We start from the raw sequence: 25,982 nt of genomic DNA on the forward strand, positions 1-25,982 counted from the left end.
AAAGGCATGTTAAAATGGCAGCTCTAGGCTAAATGAAAAAGAAAATTGCAGAAACAGGAACTGCATCAACATTTGCTGTTGAGCTAACCACAGATTTACCCCCGAGTCCCCTCTTTCTCACCTGACGCCCATGGGAATGCAGATGCTTGCAGCACTTGGGAATTTGCTAGTTTGAGAGAGGCAGTTTGGGAAAGGCTTTGTTTACGCAGGCACAGGGCGGCAGGGCGGCAGGGCGCAGGGCGGCAGGGCGGCAGGGCGGCAGGGCGGCAGGGCGGCAGGGCGGCAGGGCGCAGGGCGGCAGGGCGGCAGGGCGGTAGGGCGCAGGGCGGCAGGGCGCAGGGCGGCAGGGCGCAGGGCGGCACACACACACACACACACACACACACACACACACACACACACACACACACACACACACACACGGAGATTTCTCCTTGCCACCTTCTGGGCGGCAGGGCGCAGGGCGGCAGGGCGCAGGGCGACACACACACACACACACACACACACACACACACACACACACACACACACACACACACACACACGGAGGTTTCTCCTTGCCACCTTCTGACTTTAATACGCATTGACTGTGGCCGCTATCTTGAAATAAAAAAGAACTGGACAAACAAAAGCCCGACCTTGGGGCACAAGCCCTGATTCCATCAGGCTTCTTCCGGTGGTTTGAAGGTGGTTTGAGTTCTTCAGAATTCCCATGTTCACAGACCAGTCTTTGAGAGGCCTAACAGAGAGGCAGTGGGAACCCCGAGTGCGGAAGCCTCATGGGAGGTTTTGGGAGCCTGGTCTTTTCTCCCCTTCGATCCCTGGCTTGTTTTGTGTCTCATCCACTGTCATGTACTGTTGTCATCAAAGCCCCAAAGCCGTGCGGTCACCCTGTCTTTACTGGAACTTCCAGAACGGTGAGCTAAAGCCAACCTTTCCCTGTTATGACTTACATGCCTCCGGTATTCTGTCAAAGCACCAGAAAGCTGACTAACACAGCTATTTGGTGAGAGTCAGGAGAGAGATATTTTATAACTACAGGCCAACCTGTGTTATTTAAAGATATTTCTAGAAAGTTTATACTATTTGGAGCTAAAATAGTTCCTAATGGTGCACAGCATTCTGACTCTATTCCTCACCGACGAACACCAGCCTGTTTATGAAATTCTGACAGCTGATAGTGACCTAGGAAGTGTATTATTTTGGCTTATTTTCTAGTCTTCATGCACTTTCAAATGACATTTCAATAATCATATTGTTTTAATTGACATTCATATATGTTCTGGGTAGAATCATGTCTCTCTGTTTGATTTTTGAGAATGAGCAAATGTATTTTGTGAGAGTCAGGACCCTCATCTCAAACTATGACACAAGGAGGCGGGCAGGAGTTTCATTTTATAGGGAAAATCAGACTCAGATAAGAATTTTTATATAAAATTCTACATCATATCAAAATTTGAAGGAATAGGAGAAAATGTGCATTCTATGAGGAACGCTCACGTATTTTCAAACTCTCTTAAATTAACAAATCCTAGATTTACTTTGCCTCTTTTTTTTTTTTTTTTTTTTTTTTTTTGGTTTTTCAAGACAGGGTTTCTCTGTGTAGCTTTGCGCCTTTCCTGGATCTCACTTGGTAGCCCAGGCTGGCTTCGAACTCACAGAGATCCGCCTGGCTCTGCCTCCCTTTTATTCTGTAGTCCTGGGAGGATGGGTCTCATCATATAACTCATGGTGGCCTTGAACTCACAGTCACTCCTGGTATAATTTCTTTTCAGAGCTGAGGAATGAACTCAGGCCCTTGTGCATTTGAAGGAAGACGTCTACCACAGAATCATGCCCCTGACCTCTCCCCTCCCTTCCTCCACTCCAGGGATCCAGTGGTCTCCACACAGACCTTCCTGGTCTTTTTCTCCGTGGCTGTTTTGTGCTTCTCTGCCCCAAGGGCCTCTGCACAGCTGTGGCTTGTGGTGAGAATTTTGATTCTATTCCTCTAACTGCATTCCCTGGAGTTTCTGTTTGTTTCTCCTACATCCTTTGTGCTGGGAATTTTACAGTCTGTTCTGAAAACCACTAGTGTCTTTTGTACTAAAAACAGGGTTTTGATGTTTCCCAGGCTTAGCTTGGACTCAGGGTCCGCTCACTTCAGCTTTCTGAGTACTGGCATTACAGGCTTGTCCCACTCAAATTTTCTTAAGGACCTCACTTGCCTCCTGACAGGTACCTGGATTCACTTGTGGCTGCCTGGGCACAAGTAGAGGCTGGAGGTTGACACTGGGAATTCCCCATTACCTTAGACATTCTGTGTGCATCTATGTATGTGTGTGGGTATGTAGGTGGCACAGTGCACATGTGGAGTTCAGAGGACAACATGTAGGTGTTATTTCCTTCTACCATGTGGGTCTGGGAGATTGAACACAGATCACCCCCTTAGGGGCAGGCACCTTCACCCAAGGAGCTATGCTACTGTCCGAACTGCCTGCTTTTAGTACATTTGCTTACAGGAAAAGCTTGATTGCAAAAAGTTGTTTTAAAACTTTTTACTCTATGCGAGTGCTGGCAAGTACTGTGTGTGTGTGTGTGTGTGTGTGTGTGTGTGTGTGTGTGTGTGTGAAAGTGTGTGTGTGAAAGAACACCACTTGGGAGTCTCATCTTCTGCCTTGTTCTGCCACTCTACAGCTTACCCCAGGCTAGCTGGCCTGCAAACTTCCGGGCAATTCCTCTGTCTTGGCTTCCTAGTTCTCCAGGGGAGAGTCCTAGGATTGCAGATGTACATGTCTACATCTGGCTTTCTGCATGGATTCTAGGAGTCAAATTCAGGCCCTCAGACTTGTACACTGAGCCATCTCCCCAAGTCCCCTCTGACCCCAAGATTTTGATTGTGTTAATTAATATTGAGCATTTCCATGGTGCTTTACACACATCCATTCACCTTATTCTCAAAAGTGTAAGAGGTAGGAGCACTTTGCATACCAGTTTTTTAAACATTCAGAAATAGATATATAGGTCTAGTCAACTTCCCAAAGACAAACCCAGAGAAAAAAAGACTAACTTAATAGATTGACTTCAGAAATATATGTCACCCACTAAACCATTCTCTCTCTGTGAAAAGAGACCGTAGACAGTACCTGTACAGATCCTAGTACAGATCATGAGGGTGGCATTTGAGTGACTGAAACCCAGGGGGAACTAAGCAATAGGACATGTGTGGATTTGGAGACAAAGCTTAGACACTGAATCTGGTGATGAGTATTTGGGGTAGTAGTTAAGTTCAAATTATAGACAAATACAAAGGATTCACCTTTGGTTTTTAACTCATGTGAGTTTATCCCCTTTCTGTTATTCTCAAGGTTTTGCTTATTTCCTGGGCACACGTGTGTGTGTGTGTGTGTGTGTGTGTGTGTGTGTGTGTGTGTGTGCATGCGTGCGTGTGTGTGTGTGTGTGTGTGTGTGTGTGTGTGTGTGTGTGTGTGTGTATAGTGTCTATAAAACCTCAGGACCAGTGATTACTGAAAGGGTTAGAAAAAGCATCAGCTACCAGTGTGCACATAGCATTGAAGAACTCAATAAGAACACACATTCGGCTGGAGAGATGGCTCAGCAGCTGAGAGCATTGGCTGCTCTTCCGGAGGATTCAGGAACCACACGGCAGCACATAACCATTTGTAACACCAGATCCAGGGGATCTGATGCCATCTTCTGACCTCAGGTACCAGGCATGCACACAGTGCACAGACATACATGCAGCCAAAAACACTCAATACACACAAAAATGAAACAACAACAACGACAGCTTTGGCACAGGGTGGGGAGGAGGAGGTCCTGGAAAGTGGGCTCAGTGCTCAAGAATACTTGCTGTTCTTGCAGAACCCCTGAGTTTGCTTTCACATACATGGCGGCCCACAAACACCTGTAACTTCAGATCGAGGGATCTGAAACCCTATTCTGGCCTCCCTGGAGACCAGGCATGCTCATGGTACACAAACATACATGCAAACACTCAAACACATAAAATATGCGATTATGGCTCAGTCAGTAAATGCTAGCCCCATAAGCGTGAGCACATGGGCTGTAGCCCTAGAGCTCACCTAAAAAAGCCTGTAATCCAACACTGGGGGGAGAGACGGGAGCATTTCTAGGCCTTGCTGAGTCAGCAAGCCAGCCCTGCTGAATCAGCAACCTCTCTACATTCAGTGAGAGACCTTGTCTCAAAAAATGAGGTGGTGCTGGGTGTGGTGGTGCACCCCATTAATGTCTGCACTTAGGAGACAGAAGCAGGAAGATCTCTGAGTTTTAGGCCATTCTGGTCTACTTAGTGAGTTCCAGGGCTACATAGTTAAACCCCATCTTAAAAAAAAAATAAATGAAGTGGAGAGCAATCAACTCCCAATGTTGACCTCTGGCCTCTGCATAAACATGTATACACACCCACACACGCATGTTCCCGCACACAGACACCTACACATGCAAGCACATGCTCTTGCATTCTACTTCTGTCTCTCGTAGCCATTGACCTTGAAGATATGCCTCTGCCTCAGCTAAGGTCTCTCTCTCCTGTTCTCGTCCATTGACTGACACCTGGTCAGCCTTGTTGTTGCTGGCCTCCCTCATGCAGTTATTGCAGGATAGCTGCAACCAGGAAGGGAGTATTTAGCATGAGTGGAGTGCTTGTATTTCTGTGACAGAGCAGGAAGTGGAACAGAGGAAGAGCCCATGGGCAGAGCAGGAAGTGGGATAGAGGAAGAGCCCATAGGCAGAGCAGGAAGTGGGACAGAGGAAGAGCCCACAGGATCATTTGCATTCTACAGACGGATTCCGGCGAGCATCATAATTGGTTTGTTCACTTTGTGGGTGGTTATATAAGTTTTTCGCTTGCGAGATGTGGTGGTGGGTGGAGACAATTGAGATTCAAAATAAGAAATACCTATAGCAGCATTCTAGTAAAATATTTCCAGATATTATAACTTTGAACCCATTATCCCATACAAATGGCTGTGGACTGTTTACCCGAGTGATTGTAAGGAGGTCTGGTACAGATAGGGCCGTTTCATTCTCCACAAATGATTAAACTTCCATGACTCACACAAAGAGCAATTAAGTTTTAAAGAAAACTAGGAATTTTGGAAACAGTCACATACTCTGGTGCAGTCCGTGAAGGTGAGATTTCGAACACGCTGAGCGGAAGGGCTTTTTACAACCTCCTTATTATATAAGACATGAATGCATTGTCAGGTCATAAAGGACATCCCATGTTTGCCTTCATTTCTTTTGCATTGTGGGCCAGAGAGGAGCTGGGGACAAAGCTGGCTCCTCCTGCGCCAATCTGCCCTCCCACTTGAGACCTTGGGTATACGTGAACACACTCAGGACTCAAGTTTCTTATCAATAAATCAATATAATTAAGGCCCTACCTGCCTTACACATTAGGGTGGGGTTATCATGTAAGGTAACATGCATGAGTGTTTTGAGCACCGAGAAGTGTCAGGGCACATTCGTATCCCTGTCGCCCACATCTTTTAAGCAGGTACCAGGTTTTCCTTCCAAGTTGTATGAGCTTTTCCTTGGCTTCTCTGTAAAGCTTAACCCCAAATGCTACAGGAGCTGGTTCTAAGGTGGTGGGAGCCTCTTTGGCTACCAGAAGATAATGTCTTTGCTTAAATCTTTTGACTTGTTTGACCAACACACAATGAACCTCATTCATCTGTGGAAGTCCTGTAAAAATTGTAGTGTGAAGAGCAAAGGAGTCACTCACAACATTATACACTGCCTCCTGGGGTTTTTTCATTATTGTAACAGTTGGACCATTGTGTGTGTTTACCAATATTAGGTACAAAAAAAACCTATCAGTGGATTTTTAGCTCTGTGTGTGTATACGTGTGTGTAGTTTGTTTGTGTATGTGTTTAAAGCATGTAAGTCAAAGCTAGAGCAGGCACATTTCCTTGGGGAATATGGACTTTAAAGAAGTGCTGAGACGTGTTCTCAGGGTCCCTGGCTCTGTGCCCATGACATGTGCTTGTGTGTTTTCTGCAGAGAGAAGCTGGGGTTTGCATTTGATTCTGAAAGGAAGTGTAACTGAGAAAAACAAGGAACAACCACTTGAGAAGTGAACTGAGTCTAGGAGCATGCCAATATGTGAACAGGTGGAACAAATGGTACGCAGGTTATTACGCAGTGGATTTAGGAAAGAAAAACATCTCTCTCCTCTCTCTGTCTCTCTCGGTCTCTGTCTCTCTCTGTGTATGCACATGCATGCACATCCCCTCGCACACACACTCAAACCATGAAAAATAAGCAGTGTGAATAATAGGCTGTCATTCTGAAATCCACCACTTTGAACAACAAATATACATGTGAATGGGAGTGTTTTAAAAATTTTTTGGCAAGAGAAGACTGAGTCAAGTCCCAAGCTCCCCCAGCTTTCTGTTGACTCTGCTTAAATGGATAGAGAGCACCAATTTATCAAATACTGCAAATGATTGTGATAAGGAGCTGTGATGTCCATCTCCCTGTTAACTGAGATAGCTCTAGAAGATGGCCTTAGTCCTGAACCCTAATTCAACTGTTGACTCTAGTAATGTCTCTTTAATCCTCCTATATTTAGAAGGTTTTCTGAATACAGTGGAAAGTTCAAGTGAACTTCTGTAGCTTTGGGGAAACAAAGAGTGTGAAAGTGGTGTTTGGGCCAGTGACTTCCTTTCCCTCTTCCCACCCTCTCCATCAGCAAGCTCAACTGTTTCCTTAGCGTTATTCATTGAGTCCCTGTTCTGCCTGTTACCACATGTTCTGGTATCTTTTCTATTGCTGTGATAAATACCCTGACTAACGGCAACTTAGAGGGGTAAAGGCCTTATTTCATCTTGCACGCCACAGTCCATCATTGAGGGAGGCCAAGGCAGGAGCTTGAAGTAGAAACTGTGGAGGAATGCTTCTTGGTTGATCACTCTCAGGCTCATGCAGCCCAGGTCTACCCGCCTAGGGAGTGCAGCCGCCAAGAGTGGACTGAGCCCTCCCCCATCAATTAACAACTAAGCTATCCCCCTCCCCCAACAGACATGCCCACAGGCCAATCTGATGTAAGCATTTCCTCCATATAGGCATTCCTCAGAATACTCTAGGCTGTGTTAACTTGACAATGACAGCTAACTAGGACACCATATAAAGAATTTAAAAGTTTGGTAACCAGGTGCCTTGTTGCTATTCAACGGGGGAATCAGGAGATGGAGACCACCACCAACATTCCTCTAAAACAACGCAAACTCTTGATAATGAGCACCCAGGGTGCTTCACTTTTGTTTGTTTCTAAGATCCAGAACTATTTTCTTCCTAACTTTCCTTATCTGTGGCTGAGCAGAATCAGACAGATTTGGCTTCCAGTGACAGCTTATCAATAGGTTGGTTGTAATGATCTGGAGAATGAACACGGCTTCATTTCAGTTTTCCTACTGTGCAAAAATGGGAATCAATATCCCCTGGTTTAGTAGGAGAAGCATCTTGAGCCAGAGAGATGAGCAGCGGCAGTAAATGGGCAGGTGAGTTGGTAGCTGAGGGAACGCGGGTTGAGAGGCCCCATCCGAGGGTTTCTGTTTCGCCAAGAAGTGAACGAATTTCTAATCAGGAGGTACAGCCAGGTGAGGCTAGAGGAGTGTCAAAAATCAGAGTTGCTCAGAAGCATGTGGGAGTGGGTTGGGGTCAGCCAGGAGGGGAGACGTGATGAGGTGAGAGAGCAGATGTGGGGGTGAGGGGAGAAGAGTAAGAAACCAAAGTTTAAGACTGGAGGTGACAGAGTTCCTGGTGGGAGGGTGGGTCACGGGGTGACAGAGTTCCTGGTGGGAGGGTGGGTCACAGGGGTGACAGAGTTCCTGGTGAGAGGGTGGGTCACAGGGGTGACAGAGTTCCTGGTGGGAGGGTGGGTCACGGGGTGAGAGTTCCTGGTGAGAGGGTGGGTCACAGGGTGACAGAGTTCCTGGTGAGAGGGTGGGTCACAGGGGTGATAGAGTTCCTGGTGAGAGGGTGGGTCACAGGGTGACAGAGTTCCTGGTGAGAGGGTGGGTCACGGGGGTGATAGAGTTCCTGGTGGGAGGGTGGGTGGCTGTAGTGGAGTGGAGAAAAAGGCCATTGGAACCCAGGAACTAGAGCATGGGCCATGGGATGGGTCATCCACTTGGACAGTGTAATTTACCGAGATTATGGCAAAACGAAGAGACGGTGAAGGGTCAGTGAGGCGGCTCAGTGGACAAGTCACTTGCCTGAAGCCTGGTGGCCTGAGTTCAGTCTCGGGAACTCACAATGGCGAAAGGAGAGACCCGAATGACTCCTACAAGCTGCCCTCTGACCTCCTCACACACGCTGTGGCACACCTGCATACTCCCTTCCATAAATAAATACATGTAAAAAATAAAAAATATATAGTGAAGATGTAGCAGAATCTTTTAAAAATTTAGAGGGAAGAGAAATGAACAGGAGACAGGCATTAGAAAGGAGCAGGGACTATTAAAAGGTGGCGTCATTGAGGGACCCCGCTGCTTGTCTATCTCTATTTCAAAGTTTCCATCTTCTCATGCTAGTGAGAACTCTCCAACTGGTTCTGCTGTCTGCAGAAGTTCCACGTTCAAGGTTAGAATTCAGGTGAACACCCTGTACTTTTCCTTTCCATACTGAGTGTCTAGCACAGACAGCCCTCTTCCGCCTCTTGAGTCAGCCTGAAGGGTCCTCTGCCCTTCCTTTCCCATCAGCCCTCTCTCAGGCCTCCATGGGTATGTCTACTCACACTGTCTCTCAGGCTGCTGTGACTTGCTTAATTTCATCTAAATGCCGCAGCCTGTATGAAGTTGGTGAGATTTCCTGACTGAGATGCTGTTGCTTTCTGAATCCTTGTGCGTAGATGCTGTGCATGCCCGTGTGTGGTCACGTTGTTTCAGCTGCTGCCTGGATGTTGGACTCGCCTGGGAGGCTCTCATATCCAGGCCTCTGCTCTGAGATTCTGTTTTAGCTAGCCTTAGCTGGAGTCTTTCTCAGCTGCTTCTGGGTATATATAATACCATCAATAATTTAAACATTTTGCTTAGATTTATTTGTGTGTGTGTGTGTGTGTGTGTGTGTGTGTGTGTGTGTGTGTGTGTGTGTATGCCTGAGTCTATGTCTGTGTACCACAAGTGTGCAAGAGCTCATAGAGGCTAGAAGAGGGAGTCAGGTCTCCTGGAACTGGAGTTATAGGTGTTTGTGAGGTGCCATGTGGGTGCTGCGAGCTGAACCCTGGTCCTCCAAACAGCAGTGATGCTCTTAACCTTTGAGCCATCTCTCCAGTCCTAACGTTAACAGTCTAATAAGTGTTCCTATTAAGCATTATGAAAATATTACTGGTCACTGTGCTTATGAAATTAATACTCTGTTATCTCCTCCCCCAACTTCAGTTGGGGAAACTGAGGCCAGTCAAATGAGTGTTGTTCAGAAAATCCACATGTTATGTAGCCAAACCAGGAAAAAAACAGAGGTGCTCAGACAATTGGTAAGTATCTGAACTGGTTAGTTCAGATTCTTTGAGTTCATACATACATACACACATACATACCTACATAAATAGATGGTATATATTTAAGAACTCAATGATTTCTTTTTCCTTAAAACGAGCAAGTGTTCTCTCCGCTTTCCAGGTATTCAAAATACCTGGACTTCTCCTTCCTTGTCAATTTTATTGCCAGGTGAAATTTTACATGGAACAAGTCAACAAAATACTGTGATTTTAGTCTAACACTTTATTAGATGTTTGAACTTGTTTTAAATGTTGTTTTATGACCCCATGAAAGGAAACCTTTATTTGTTTCTGAGAATCATGTCTATGAATTTTATATTTGGGGTTAAAGGTTTTGCTTTGGCTACCTAGGGACTCCAGATTTCCGTGTAAGGCATAACTGAACACTGCTAACCTGGCCTCTTATGTTTAATTTTCTCTAAAGTCTCAGAAGGCTCTTGGGGCGTTTCACTGACACCCTAGTCCCACGCTCTAGAATTTGAAGCCCAAATTTGTAACTTAATTTAAGAATATGAAGCAAATTATAACCTGAGTATCAATTTCTTTCTTTTAAAAAAGACTTTACTATTTATGTTTCTGTGTGTGTCTGTGTGAGTGTATGCCTGTGAAGCCAGAAGAGAAGGATGGATCCGTGTGCCGTCTGCAAACGCAGTAGTTGTTCTTAATCAAGGACCAATCTCTCTAACCCCTTCAAAATTTCTTTCTTTTAAGAATAGTTCTCAGGTTAAGAGTCAGTAGTCCTTGATTCTGTAAATACTTGCATCATCGTTTTGCATTGTAAAAAGTAGCCTCTCCCCATCCCCAAGATTGTTTACAGTGTTTTTTTGGAAAAAGAAAAAAGAAATAAAATAATAATAAAAGAAATAAGAAAGAAATAAAAGCATGAAAATCAGAGCAGGTTCTCCAGAGTCCCAGGCAATTCAGCATAGTGGCCCACATCTTAGTACTTTTAGTTTACATTTTAACTGAAGGATTGTTTTCATTCAAAAATGGGCCAGTGGGCTGGAGAAGTTAACTCCGTGGTTAAGGCCATGCACTGCTTTTGCTGAGATGCTACGTCCTCCAGGGGATCTGACTTCCTATTTTTTTTATCCTGCAGGCCCCTTATGTTCCTTTTAAACTATGGGGGGGCATTTGCTGTTTTAGTCTTCTTTTTTATATTTAGGCAAAAGTTCATCAATGTTATTCTTCTTTTCCAAAAATCCCAGTTGTACTGTTTTCTGCTCCCTCGCTGATTTTTGTATATTATTATTGTTATTCCTTCTGCTGAGGCACATTTGCTTGCTCTAGTTTTTCTGAGCCGTGGGGCCGGCCTCGCTTCGGCACCCTCCTCTGATGATGTAGGTGTTGGCTGCTCTACCCTTTCTTCTTCATGTTGCTCCTGCTGTGTCCAGTTAGCTCTGCCGCGCTTTGTTTTCATTTGTTTGAAGATATTTTCCAGTTTCACTCCAGAGGTTTTGACCCATGGCTTACTCAGAATGATTGCCGAATTCCCACGCATATTTTAATTTCCCAGAATTCCTTCTGCTATTGTTTTTTAGCTTCATTCCACTGTGGTTGGGAAAGACAAGTTGCTATTTTAATTTTCTTAAATTTGTTCTGTATTTGTCTGTTAGGACTGTTTTGCCCATACTCTTTTCTTTTCTTTTCTTTTTTTGAGACAGGGTTTCTCTATGCAACAGTTCTGGCTGTCCTGGAACTTGCTCTGTAGACCAGTCTGGCCCCTAACTCACAGAGACTCATCACAGAGGCACACCTCTGCCTCCCAAGTCCTGGGATTAAAGGTGTGCACCACCACTGCCTAGCCATACTCTTTCTTAAGACTGCTGTTCCCTTGTTATTTTTCTGCCCAAATGTTTTACCCATTGAAACTGAGGTTGAATACTATCGTTGTATTTCTGTCTTTGCTGTCAATTTCATCTTTATGTATGTTTAGGTTGTGTGATGTCGGGTGAATATGTATTTTATAATTGTATAATCTTCCTGGTCAGTTGACCATTTATTATTACATGATATACAAAAGTCACAGGACGCACAGAAAGAATTATAGGAAAGTAAGCATTTCTTCCTGGTTGCATTTTGTGAGGATGGACATGTTTACCCCGTATATGTCATCTGACTGGCCCTCAAACAACTCCTTCCCCAGCTCTGGGCTAGCCATGCTGTTACTGGAACTTACAAGCTGTAACATTTTTATAGAGGGGTGTTTGGATTAAAGAAGGGGTAACTATTACTGCCATGGTATCCCAACCCAGGGATGAGTCAGTGCTATGAGGTGCCCAGGGGACCTCATAGGAACAGGAACAAATGGTTACTCTAGAGACAATCATAAATTTTGAAAAGGGGGCCTTTTGCCCCATAGATGTATAATTCCAGTCCAAAGTTGCAAGCACCCTGTGTGGAGAATATTTTTATGCTCAACTCTTAAATTATGCCACTTTTTTTTTTTCAAAACAAGGTTTCTCTTTGTAACAGATCTGGCTGTCCTGGAACTTGCTTTGTAGACCAGGCCGGCCTTGAACTCACAGAGATCTGCCTATCTCTGCCTCCCGATCTGCCTATCTCTGCCTCCCGAGTGCTGGGATTAAAGGCATCCACCACCACTGCCCAGCTAAATTATGCCACTCTTATGCCTCCCCTTGTCCTATAAGGGACTCGACTCCTTGTCCCTTTCTGAGGGTCCCTGCCCATGTCCTTGGCTAGCAAAATTGAAGCAAGACCAGTATTTGAGGAAGGAACTGAAGGGACTGGTATTTGGCAAAAGATACCCCAAGACTAAGTTCTCAGCATAAAGGAGATTCATTTGCCCCAGAGGGATAGAGGGCTGGGAATAAGAGACAAAGACAGGAGACAGAGGATGAGGGAAGAGGGAGAAGGGGAAGGGATATTTGTCCTGGGGGGAGAAAGGACTGCCTCTGGATAGAGAGGAGACAGACATGGCCCACAGGCAAATGGCAGTTAATAAAGGTAAAAGGGGAAACCTCGTGTTAGGATGAGGTGTTTAATTTTGATTGGACAGGTTAATTAGGACAACCACAAGGAGGCTTTTGATTGCTGGACTTCAATACTTTGACAGCTGGGCCTTGGTAGCCAGTCTCAGGAAGAGGAAATGGCTAAGTAAGGGAATAAATCTTGGTGGCTACCTTTAGGAATGTAATCTAATGGTTTTTAGCAAGGCACAGGGAAGTTGAAGGGCAAGGACTGACAGAGCCAAGACAGCCATGCTGGGGCCGGCTAGAGTCCCTTCAGGACCAGTAGGTGTCTCCACATCCATCGTTATGTTTTCACTGGTCCCATCCATAGGTACCCATGTTGTCATAGGTGCCCACATGTGTGGGTCTCTTCAGCCCAGATGCAGTCTTGGAGTCTGTGTGGGGTGTTATCACAATCAAGCTTGTTTGGGTTAGGAGGCAGGACCCTGTCCAGTGCCCCAACACCACAGGAATGAAAGGGTTTTTAGGAGAGTCAGGACCCTATAAGGCCCCGGCCAGCCACAGGTCTTCGTCACATGCAGAAAAAGCAGATATTGGGATGCACTCAGGGGAATCTAGGGTATCTGGAAGGGAGGGGGCATGAAGTGGTCAGCGATTATTCCTCAGTGATTGGTAGGAGCTTAAAAATGGGAAGCCTAGGAACTTTGAGCTTGGTAGGCTCTAGAAGTGTGGAATGAAATTGTGGGGAAGCCTTCTTGAGTCTAGAAAGGTGGACCCAAGAATTGATGTTATTTGATTTTGTGGCACTTGGGGGTGAGTAAGATGACTTTGTGGGGGCCCTGACATTTAGATATATCTGAGATGAATAGTGTCCCCTATTTGGAGATCAGGGAAAAAGGGTATCAGGCAGGGGAAGAGAGTCCGACAGAGTCAGTATGATTCCAAACCTATGTGCTGGGAAAGGACAGGGCCTCTGAGATAGGGGTGGAGGAAGTTGAGGTGTGTCTGCTGAGATTGGGAGGGGTCTCGTCTCATACATGCGTTCAAATGGACTGATTAGGGAGGTGTTTTTCTTTTCTTTTTTCAAGCCTCTGAGTTTGAGCAGGGCCAAGGATAGGGGCTTTCCTGAGTCTTTTTAGTTCTTTAGTTAGTTTGGCAAGGGTATCTTTTATGGCCCTATTCCCCACTGCACTTTCCCTACTGGTGAGATGCTTATATTATTTAAACTGTTTGGCCTAATGGCTCAAGCTTCTAGCTATCTAGTTCTTACATCTTAAATTTACCCATTTCTATAAATCTATACCTTGCCACGTGGCTCGTGGCTTACCGGTATCTTTACATGTTGCTTCTCCTGGTGACGGCTGGCAGCGTCTCCTGACTCAGCCTTCCACCTCCCAGAATTTGGGTTAGCTACTGAGGGACTTGAAGTATCCCAGACCAGATGGGCAGATGTCTGGTTTTGGGTGGAGATGCTGCTTGAGTCCAGGCTAAGGAGGAAAATGGTGGATATTCTAAAGAGAAACAGAGCCGGGTGATGGAGGCTCATGCCTTTAATTCCAGTACTTGGGAGGCACATGCCTTTGATCCCAGCATTTGGGAGGCACATGCCTTTAATCCCAGTACTAAGGAGGTGGAGACAGGAAGTGATATGGCTGGGTGGAGAGAGGAATATAAGACAGAGGGAGACAGGAGCTCAGCCCCTTCCAGTCTGAGGATTCGGTAGAGGTAAGAAGTCTCTCTAGTGGCTGGCTCCTTTACTTCTCTGATCTTTCAGCATTTACCCCTATATCTGACTCTGGGTTTTTATTATTAAGGCCAATTAGAATTCACGCTACACTGGGTTTAGAAAAAGTGAAGCATAGACGAGGCAGACTCAATCTCAACAGGCTAAGACCATTTACTGGAACAGCGAGGGCCCCAGCCTCCCTGTGGGATGAAGGTTGAGCACATTTAGAGGAACGGAGGACATAGATACATACACAGGTAGCTCCCAGGAAGGTACAGCTGCTTTTGTGGTTTGACAGGAAGCAAGGTGAGTTGTTTTTATTATCCAAGCACGTTGTTTCCCCAGGTGGAGTGGAATGGTCAGGCTGGGGTTAAACAATTCTTCAAGACCTAGGGTTATCACCCAAGTCAGCTTGACTCAGGTCTTCATGACCTGAGGCTATAGCCCTAGCCCTACCCAACAGCCTTGGGATTTCCTCTGTGGACTACCGATTCATCAAGATGCTCCCTCCATGGTATGGCAAGCTCCAAAGATTCACACTATCACCAAACGGCTGTCTTATGTTCTGGATCATCGCCAGCGGTTAGGTTTTATCATGGCCTCTTAGATGGACTCCTCGGAGGCAGTCTGACTGCCACCCCTTGTTACTCCTTTGTCAGCTTGAAGCAGTTAAGAGCAATTGGTGTCCTTAAACACCTAACAGTAGCTAGGGTAACCTGTGAGCTGGGGGAATGAGAGACTATGAGACAGAGTCTCTTGTTGGCAGATAGATAGGGAGAAGGGGCCATGACTAGATAGTAAAGACAGTGAACTTCCAAGATGGCCGGCTTCTTCCTTATCCTCTTGTCATGAGACAAAGGCCTGACATCTTAAAACAAAGGCCTTGTAGACATTTTTCTCTCACCAGTAGGCCCTCTACCGATGGACTGGCACAACAAGGTGAAGGCCAATTGAGGAGAGGTTACCCAGCAGCTGTGGGCTAATCAACTGTCTTTCTTCAAACTGACCAACCCTGAATTAGGGGAAGAAGCCTCTACAGAGACCTTAAATGCCCAGCCCTTGGAAGAGAATGGGTTTTTCGGAGTCCCCCCTCTGCTTTGCAGAATGTGTTTTTTCTCTGTGTATCTGCTGCATACCTGTGTTTTCTCACCTCCCCCCCCCCCCCGCCCAAAATGCAAAACGGGGGTGCAAATATGACTCTGCTTAGATGTGGTCTGTAGAACAGTCAGGTTCACAGAAGCGGAGAGTAGAAGGCTGGTGGCCAGGGGCTGGGAGAAGGGCATAGGGAATTATTGTTGATTGGGGGTGCATTTTTAGTGGCGAACACAGGACATTTTGGGAGACAGATGGTGGTAACCACTCTACAACCCGAGGGTATTTGCGGCTGTGGACTGTATATCTGGAAATAGTTAAAAGGGGAAAAAGGTAAGACTGTCATAGGTATTTCACCACAGCAAAATAGTATTCATGCTGCTGAGTGACACATATGCCTGAACAATTCAGTGGAGTGAGAAACTGGGGACTCCACATGAAGTGGCTTTTGCAAGGGGACCTTAGAGTTCTAACGAACCAGGTTGGGAGCATGTCTGCAGTGAGCAGGGGCTGGCAGTGAATGTGTAATGATGGCCATCATCTTTTCCTCCTCCTTCTCCTCTTCCTCCTCCTCCTCCTTCTCTTCCTCCTCCTCCTCCTTCTCCTTCAAATGTAGCTCAGACTGGTCTGGAACTCAGTCCTCCTGCCTTATCTTCTTCACCATTTGCTTACTGGCCTGTGTCACCACAACCAGCACCATCATTCTTATGTACTGGGGCAAACTGGCCCCAGGTTGAGATTGAGAAACATGGCTTGGGTTCCAGATACTAAAAGGCAATTATTCATGTAAGTTGAGTGCTTACTGTCTAGTGGGTAGCTTACACTTAACTCCAAGAACCCTAGAAAAAGTAGGTGCTACTTTTACGACAGTTTTATAGATGTGGAAACTGAGGCACAGAAATAAGCACCTTGCCTATGGTGACACACTGAAAATTTAGGAAGTGGTAGCCTAGGGACTTGAGCAAAGGCAGACTGATTCTAGAGCCCCAGGACTTGACAAATGTTTACAGAGAGGAATGGCACTCAGCGCATTATGAGCTGTGTATAGGCTGATCCAGAAAGTTCTCCATAGAAGCATTAGTACTGTGTTCACTTTGTGGGCAGTGGATTTGGCTCTAGCAAAGCATTTTTTTTTTTTTAAATCCATTCTTTTGAGAAGAAGGAGGGTCTTTGTTTCTGTTCCCTGGGAACCGAGCAGCTCCTTGCTCTGTGTATAGAGTTAGTGCACAGCTCAACAGAACTTCAGTCATTCTGGCTAGAAAGATGCAGATGGTCTTCAAAGGCTTCAGTTCCCCGGGTGACTGTGCTGTGGAGAAGCAGAATCCTGCCCTTGAATCGCTCCCCAGGCGGGCTTTATGTAGTCTGGGAAAGCAGGGGATGCCCTGTGATTCTTAAGGAAACCGGTGTAATTTCGCATTGCACAACAGACTCCTAAGACATGCAGCCTTTTCCAGGAGGATTTCCTTTGAGGGAAGGGGGTTAGGCTGTACCAGTCTGATTTCACCAGGCTGCAGACGCTGTTAAAGACAGGAGTAACTGAATGGTAGACTCTATGAAGTTGACCAGGAATCTTTATGGCCCCTTAGGCATCCCTTCCTGGTTTTACCTTATGAGAGCATGGCTCTGGTCTATGATGACGTGAGTCATAGCTGTGATTACATCCCTCTAACGACTTTGTTAGGGTTGTTATAAAATGAATACCACTGTCATAGGATGAGATTGACTCCATGGTTAGGAAGAATATAAAAGATCTAATTCAAGTTTGCAAATTGCTCCAAGACACTATAATAAAATTTCACCAATATGTATCTAACCAGCAATGGTATATCTGGGTCATATGGTGGTTTAATTTTTAGGTTTTGAGGAAGCTCCATACTGATTTTCACGAAGGCTTCGCTTGTCTATTCCCATTAGCAGGTTACAAAGGTTACCCCACCTCCACAGCCTCACCAACATTGGTAGTTGTGGGTTTTCTTGGAGGTGGGTACAGACTTGAGGGAGAGAGAGTCTCGACTCAGTGTTAATTTGTATTTCTCAGATGGATAAAGATGTTGAACACTTTTTAAACTGTTTACAAGAGATTTATATTTTTTCATTTAAGAGCTGTCCAGTTCATTCATCTATGAAGTGATTTGAGCTTCTTTTTTTTTTTTTCTTTTTCAGTGTGATTAATTTTTTCAGGTCTTCAAATATTCTAGATACTAATCCTCTGCCTGATATATAGTTAGCAAAGACTTTCTTCCACTCTGTAGGCCACATCATCACTGTGATGATGGCTTCTTGACTGTGCACAAACTATTTAGTCCATGTGCTCCCGTCTGTCAGTTCTTAGGGTCATTTCCCCTGTCACTGGGATTCTTTGTAGAATTTTCTTGCCCCAAGTGTCTTCTCTATCTTCTCTATGTTTTTTCTAGTACTTTCAAAGCTCATTATCATCATCATCATATCATCATCATCAAGGTCTTATTATTATAGTTTTTGACCAATTTTGAGTTGGTTTTTGTGCAGCAGAAGAGAGATGGATCTACTTCATTCTCCTGCATTCGAATACTTAGTTTCCCAGCACGGTTTCTTGAATATGCTGTCTAGTCTCTGATGTATGTTTTTGACACTTTTGTCAAACATTTGGCAGCTACAGCTCCGTAGCTTAATTTCCGAGTCTCCTGTTCCCTCGGTCTACACATCGGGATTTATGGCAGTACCATATGATTTTTGTTACTATGGCTCTGTAGTATGATTTGAGGTCAGGTTTGCTCTGGCTGTTCAGAGTCTTTTGTGCTTTCATATGAGTTTTAGGATTTGTTGTTGTTGTTAGGAGAATGTCATTGGAGTTTTGCTAAGGATTATGTTGAAACTATAGATTCTTTTCAGTAATAGACCCATTTTCACAATATTCTTTCAGTTCCTAAGAGTGGAATCTTCCCATCTTCTAGTGCCATTTTCAATTCCTTCCTTCAGTATCTTAAACATCTCATTGTAGCGTCTTTCACCTCCTTGGCTACATTTCTACCTGGGTATTTTTTTCAATTGTTGTGAATGGGATCTCTCTCCACCAGTTCCTCTCTTTCTTGGCAAGTTCATTATTGGTATATAGAAAGACTACTGACTTTTACACATTGATTTTTGTATCCTGATATTTTTATGAAAGTGTGTATAAGGTCTGATAGGAATCTGTAGGGTCTTTTAATTATAGGATCATGCTATCTGCAAAAAGGGATAATTTAGCCCATCCCTTTCCTATTTATCCATTTTGTTTCCTTTTTCCATCTTATTGATCAAACTAAGACTCAGTACAATTTTGAACAAGAGTAGCAATAGTGTGCACCCTTGTGTCATTTCTAATTTTGGAGGAATGTTTTAAGCTTTTCCCTGTTTAGTATAGTGTTAGCCATAGGTTTGTCATAGAGCTTTTATTATATCAAGATATGTTCCTTCTATTCCTAATTTCTTTGGGGATTTTATCATGAAGAGTAGATAAACTTCATTGAAGGCCTTTTCTATATCTATTCAGGTGATCATGTGATTTCTGTTCGTAAGTCTACCTTGCTAAATTACATCACTGATTTGCATATACTGATTGACCCAACCTCACATCTCTAGGATGAAACAAACTTGGGCTTGGGATATGCTCTCTTAATGGGTTAAATTTGTTTTGAAAACATTGTATTGAAATGCTTTGCATCTTTATCCAGCATGGACATTGATTTATAGTTTCCCTTTTTGTTGCTGTATCCATGTCTAGTTCTGTTATCAGGACAATACTGGATTAATAGGGTGAGTTTGGTAATGACCTTCCCTTTTTATTTTATGGAACCCTTTCAGGAGTGTTAGCTCTTCCTTAAAGGTTTGGTAGAATTTAGTGGTGAACCTGTATAATCCTAGGCTTCTTTTTGTGGGGAGAGGTTTTTTCTTTTTGCTCCAAACTCCATTACTTGTTACGAGGCTGTCTACATTACTTACATCTTCTTGATTTAATATTGGTAGGTCTCTGAATTTATCCATTTCCTCTAGATTTCCCAGGTTTTATGGTATATATGTTATCAAATTATTTCCTAATGATCTGGGACTTGTAGGAATCTGTTGCAATTTCCCCCTTTCATTTCTTCTTTTTATTAATGTGGGTCTTTGCTTTCTTTCTTTTGGCTGGTTAGGCTAGCTGCTTATCAGTTTTGTTTATCTGTTCAAGAATCAACATTCGTTTTATTGAGTCTATGTGTTGTTCTGTCAGTACCCATTTTGTTAATTTTTCCTTCCTCTTTATTATTTCTTGACACTTACTGCTTTTAGGTTTGGCTTGTTCTTGTTTTTCTAAGGTCTTGAAGTATATAATTAAGTTATTTATTTAAGATCACTCTGAGTTTTTAATAAGCACCCATAGCTGTACACTCTCCCTTTAGAACCACCTTAACAGAATCTAAAGCATTCTAGTACATCCCGCTTTAATTTTCAATTGATTCTAGGAATTTTTAGATTTCTTCCAGCTGGTGGTGGTGGCACATGCCTTTAATCCCAGCACTTGGGAGGCAGAGGCAGGAGGATCTCAGTGAGTTCAAGGCCAGCCTGGTCTACAAATTGAGTTCCAGGATAGTCAGGGCTGTTACATAGAGAAAAACCTGTCTTGAAAAACAAACAAAAATGTCTTCCTTGCTTTCTTAAATGACTCACTGTTTGTCCAAGAATGACTTGTTCAGTCTTTCAACATTTGTTCAGTGCCTATAATTTCTCTCCTGTTGGTTTCTAGCTGTGTTCCACCACTATCCTCTGCTTAGATATAAAAAATATCCATCCTCTTGATTCACTCAGATTTCCTTTGCGTTTAGGAAGATTCCATTGATGTGGAGGGGAAGGTGTGCTCCACACTCGTCGGGTGTAATGTTCTGGAGATGTCTGTTAAGTTGGTCTGACCTGTTGTGGTCCCTCTGCTGATTTTTTGGCATGGGGAAAATGTTTCCTTTCTTATCTTCACTTTTATAAATTTATTGTTGTCATTGTGATCTTTTGAGAAAGTCTCACTCTGCAGCCCAGGCTGGCCTTGAATGCATTATTCTCCTGCCTCAATCTCCTCATGCTGGGGTTGCAGGGGTGGAACATGCTGCTTTCTTTTCTTATTTGGAATCCCAACGGGTTAGGATGGATTTGGGAGACAAGACCAAGTAAAGTGCTTAGTGTTTCATTTGGAGACTGTTGTCTGGGCGCCGTGGCATCCACCCATGCTGGAACCCTACAGAGGAAGGAGTGCAGGAGAAATCGACATCAGACACAGGAGGAAAAGCAGAGACACACAAAGGGCACCGTGGCCACGAGTGGACTTTGTGTGGATTATCACTCAGACCATTGTTTGTTTTTCTTTTTGGGTCACAAGTCAGCTAGATAACCAGCTATAAGGAATCTTCGGCTGCTTGAGTAACAACTCATGTTACTTTGATTCCCAAAGGAGTACAAAGGCCTCCAGGTGATACACTGAAATTCTGTGTGTTAAACTCTTTTACTGTTTCTGAATATAGAAAATTCTACCCAGTTTTAAGTGGTTCCTGAAAAAAAAACATTGTTAGGATTATGTAATTTAATTCAAATGTATACATCATTTGAATGAACATACATTATATGTTATTGTTTCCATAATTAAAAAGTTAAGGTAAGCATAGTGTTATTTAGATAGCTGTTTTTTTATTTCTAAGAGGACTGAGAATTCAACATTTTGATTTAGTGGCTAAAGAAAAATCTAATATTGGCCACAGTAATGTCTTGTAGGAGTATTAGATGAATAATCCTAAATTTCCTTTTCCAACACTTAAAGTATTATTGCATCTCTTAGACCATTTGCTCTGCCAGGATTGCATGGATGCTAATTAGTTAGAGGATGCAGCTTCAGTGTATAGCTAATATATACAGTAATGGGCTTCACACCTGAACAGCTTTGTGAACATCCTTTTGCTTGCCAAACCCCAGTAAACAGTGAGTGAGTTTTCTCTTATAGAGTAATGAACACTTTCGTTTATATGAGTACAGACTGGATATCTTTTAACATGTGCACATTTGTTTTCCCAGTTAAGAATGCACAGTCCTTGCAATCTCTTCTCCCTGATTCAGGATCTCTGCATTGGCCAGGGGCAGTGTGGAGGCACAATGCTCCGGTCTCCTTCTCAGATGATTGCCTATACATTTTATGCATTCTTGAAGTAGTGAGCTTGCACACTTTATACAATTGGGTGTGGATGTAGCCTTTTAAAAATACCTTGAGGGCTTTCAGGATTTCATCACTAATATCTCCGAGTTAGAGCATGGGGCTTACTTGATTTTGTTTGAAAGGTGACGGAAATGAAATGGCTTTGCGATGAGGACAATTGAGCAGCCATTTTGAACTGAGAACATATTGGTTGCATTGTAACATTTCTAGTTCCTGGGTATTGCCCCCTTGCTTTTCTTCTAAAATACAGTCTGAATAGTTATTTGATAATTTTATAGGTCAGTATTATCAAATTTCTGATAGGATTCTAGTTTTAGTTGTAACAGTAATAGCATTAAAACACAGTTCCTGAAGGCAGCGACTTGTCAGTTTACAAGGATTTAGCACCGTTCAGACCACGGGGACACAAACCACAAAGATTCCTTAGGATTAAACACCAGCTTTCCAAACCCCTAACCAAAGATAGTTAGAGTTTTTATTTACATGTGGTCTTTTACATTCTTAAAATGTAGAGAAAAAAGATCTGGAAAAGAGTGGGTTAGGGAAAATTCTGAAGAAGCCAGTTCTTGTGAATTTTCCACACAGGGGGCTGTGGGGTTCAGTGGTTTGACTTGGAGGTGAGTTAGGTATGTGAGGTAAGGTCCTGTGTTCTACTTTACAGAGTTGTCATAGGATTAATCTAAGCAAAGCCAGGGTTTTGAAGGCTGACTCTCAGAGAAGCAGATATCTAAATAAGGCTTGAATTTGCCTAGTTTATGTTCATCAGTGCATGGCATAAAAACAAAGACAGATTATCTCTCCATAAATAACAATTAGCCTAGTGCTTTTTTGCTATGGAAAGGTTAATATGCAGTAATAAAAACAAAGTAGAATCAAGAAAGATCCTTAAAAATCAGCACAAAAAAATTGCCCAACTTCATAAAAACTTCCTAACCTTTAAATATAATATTCTCTCTGCTGAGAAATTTCTAATATTTTTTCTGAGTTTTAGCAACATATAAATTTTAAGGGGTTTAATTTATTGGGGTAATTCCATCTGTTGATATTTTATAAAATAATTGTGTCTTCATCATCTAGAAATCTCTGTATTTCAGAACTTTTTATTTTAAGAATGGCGTGTCCTGTGCACACACTTTTGCCTGTTTTCTTATGATGGTCAAAGGGAAAGCCTGGGCATGTGAGTCAGCTTCTTCTAAGATAGATAGAGGCTCCAGCACCCCTTCAAGTCCAGTCTCTGGAAGAGAACACTCGTTATGTCCTATACCAGATGTTCTCAACCTGTGGGTCGCATATCATATATCCCGAATATCAAATGTTTACATTATGATTTTTAATAGTAGCAAAATTACAGTTATGAAGTAGCAATGAAATAATTTTATGGTTGAGCGTCACGTGAAGAACTATATTAAAGGGTTACAGCATTAGGAAGGTCCTATACCATTTTGAAATTCGTGACATGGAGTCTGTGTCACACCCAAATCACATCATATCTAAAAGCTTAGACTTATAGGGTTGTGACATCAGAGCGGTCTCCCTCCTCCAGTTTACAGCCTGGCATTGCATTCCTGTTCCCTTGACCTTACCTCAACTTTTCCCATTTCATCTCAGTTTTCCAGATTTAATTATTTGTCTCTCTCCCAAGAAGACAGTATTTTTCCATGGAATCATCAAAGTTTAAAAGCATCCTTTAGTTTCAGAGGTATCTTTTATATGTCCTTTGTTCATTGTACAGTTTTTGGTAAGGCCAGGAGAAATGAAAATGAAATAAACGAATAATATATTCTTTTATTTCTGAGCCCTTAAAAGGAGAAAAGTCCCCATAAATGCAGTCAAATGATTAGCTGACATTTTATCATAAAAGCGGGCACTGAAATTAGCTTAAAATAAACAACCACTGTGCACAGGGCGGAGATGATATACCCATGTAAGAGGTAAGAGGGAGAATCTGATAGAAGCTGCAAGGTGTCACAGGGCAAATGGTCTTTGTTATGTCCCCCACTTGGATGACCAGAGACACCGTTGCCCATTGCTGAAGCGCTGAGATGCTGTCTCACAAAGAGCAAAACGAAGCCCTGATAACCTATTTGATATTAACTAAAAACAGGGGTCTTTAACAATTTGGGAGAATTTGGATTCAGATAAAAGACTGTAACTTGTAAATTATGGGGATGTAACTTGGCCAAGTGCACACCTGCACAAGGCTCTAGGTCCAGTCTCCATCACCAGAAAAAGTTTTCTGACACCTTCTTCTTTTCTTCTCTTTCTTCCTCTTCCTCCTCTTCCTCTTCTTCTCCTTCCTCCTCCTCCTCCTCCTCCTCCTCCTCCTCTTCCTCCTCCTCCTCCTCTTCCTCCTCCTCCTCCTCCTCCTCCTCCTCCTCCTCCTCCTCCTCCTCCTCCTCCTCCTCCTCCTCCTTTCCTCCTGTCCCTTTTCCTTCCCCCCTCTACCCCCACAGGGTTTCTCTGTGTGGTTCTGGTTGTGCTGGAACTCTCTTGCAAACGACAGCCACAACAATGAAAACTTGACAGCCTTATAGCTGAGTCCTCCGTTTTTATTATGGCTGTGCGTTATTCACCTTGTGGCTCAGGGAAAGATCCTGTAAAGTTCTCTCGATTTGTGTGAGTTTTCACACAGTTCAGGAAGCTAATGCCCAAACCTAAACAGACTGACGGTATTTGTGTCTTTTCCTTCAGGGACGTTGCAGAAACTAGCCAGCTTTGAAAGTTGGAGCAGAAATGAATTCTAAGCCTTGCGGTGTGTCCCAGCAGCGCCCCCTTCTGTTCTGACTCTAGAATGCACAAAGAGTGAAAACAATGAAGCGTCTTTGCCTAATTGTCCTGCTTTTCTGTTCCCAAAGACCAGCATCTGGAACCTCTGGTCATCTCTCCAGTCCTTTTAAAATCTTTCTTCCCGGAGGCACTTGGTAGACAACTTAACGTTAGGCTATTAATTGCTGAGATTAATTTGGCTGATGCCTTGGAGAGATTTTTGCTCCTATTGCAGACAATTCTGCAGATCAGGGGCCCTGAGAACTTCCGGGACCACTGAGTCACCCAGATAGGGCAAGATGACCAATGAGATGAAGAAGGCTGAATCATCAAAGTGCAAAGTCTTTGGATATTTATACTGTTAACGAAGTGTCCTTTATCATGGGTTTTTGCATTAATTTTAGTTTAAAGTGATTTCTTCACAGTAGAAGCTATTTTGAAGGTTAATTTCTGGGACACTCCCCCTCCCCTTTAAACTGTCCTCTACCCCAGTGGCCTACTTGCCTCACCCTAGTCCCGAGTCCACTCATTCAGGAGCCTGCTCTTCCTAGAGTTCTAGATATGACTCTCTGGAGTCGCCATCCAGGCCACCTCCCCAACTGAACTCAATGACCAGCAATAAATGAGCAGTCATCTTGCCTTAGCAAGTACATGGTGCAAAGAAGTCGGAGTGAACACTCTGATCATTCTAGTGACGTGGAAAGGGTTTAATGGGTTCGTGTGAGACATAGGAAGGAGGTCCTTGGGTTCAGAGAATCATAAAGTAATAAACTTAGATAACATTTGATTTGCTGTAATAAAAGAATAAAAGCTATTATATTGGGGTGTTATCTGTGGTCTTGGAATGATCTTTTACTTAGAGTGGCTGAATTCTATGTGGTCATTATTCTTTTTACCCCACGAAATTATACATTCACTTGGGTTAACAAGCAACATTTTTAATATTTAAATTTTCTACAACTTCGTACTTATGTAGGATGTACTTTGGCCATGTTCTCCCCCATTTTCTTCTCTTCCCCCTTTGTCTGGACCCCTTCCCAACAATTCCACATTCTACTTCCATATCTCTTCTTTTTGTGCTCTTCTGCATTGAGTTAGGGTGGCTTATATGAGCGCGCGCGCGCGTGTGTGTGTGTGTGTGTGTGTGTGTGTGTGTGTGTGTGATTTACTTGAGCAAAGGCAAGTTTTCAGTGCCGACAGCACTGAGGAATATGACGCCCCCCTCCGCGCCCCCCCCCAGTAACATTAACTGTCTGTAGCTCTTCAGGGGGAGGAGCCTCATGAGCCCCTCCCCCTCCACGACGGAAAGTTGGTAGGTCCAGTCTAGTGCAGGTTGACACCAACACTGTGGTTCATGGTGCGGCAGCCACATCATGCCCAGAAGACAGCACTTCACAGCTCTCCTCCGTCCGCATCCTCTGGCCTTTACGTTCTTTCTGTCTCCTCCTCCATACCGTTCCCTGAGCTTTGGAAAGAGCAGCGTGTAGATATCCTTTTCCTGCTCAGGGTTAGGCTCTCAGCAGTCACCTATTCTCAGCTCTCTGAGTGGTCATTATTCTTAACATTTCAAATGACTTTTTTTTTTTTCCTGGTAAGATGGAATGGATGCAACCAGATTGGAGACAGTAACTCCTGAGAGCAGTGTGGAGGGTTTCCCACCAGAGCACGCTTTATCTTTCCTTGAAGGAAAGATAAAGGTTAAAGGCTTGCCTGGAACGTGAAGGCCAGCGCAGGGGACTCTTGACTGAAAT

The 25,982-nt window shown here is 43.7% G+C and overlaps 1 long non-coding RNA gene across 1 annotated transcript in view; it reads left to right on the forward strand.

Annotated features, from left to right (window-relative positions):
- The first annotated feature begins 1,791 nt into the window (after nt 1-1,791).
- LOC128110126 (uncharacterized) overlaps nt 1,792-25,982 on the forward strand; it is a 135,688-nt gene continuing 111,497 nt past the window's right edge. The window contains exon 1 of the long non-coding RNA XR_008218054.1: nt 1,792-1,967. This is a non-coding gene — a long non-coding RNA (uncharacterized LOC128110126). The remainder of the gene's footprint in view (nt 1,968-25,982) is intronic.

Source organism: Peromyscus californicus, unplaced genomic scaffold (genome assembly GCF_007827085.1).
Source record: "Peromyscus californicus insignis strain IS unplaced genomic scaffold, ASM782708v3 Scaffold_14__1_contigs__length_90479793_seg_2, whole genome shotgun sequence".
NCBI lineage: Eukaryota > Metazoa > Chordata > Mammalia > Rodentia > Cricetidae > Peromyscus > Peromyscus californicus.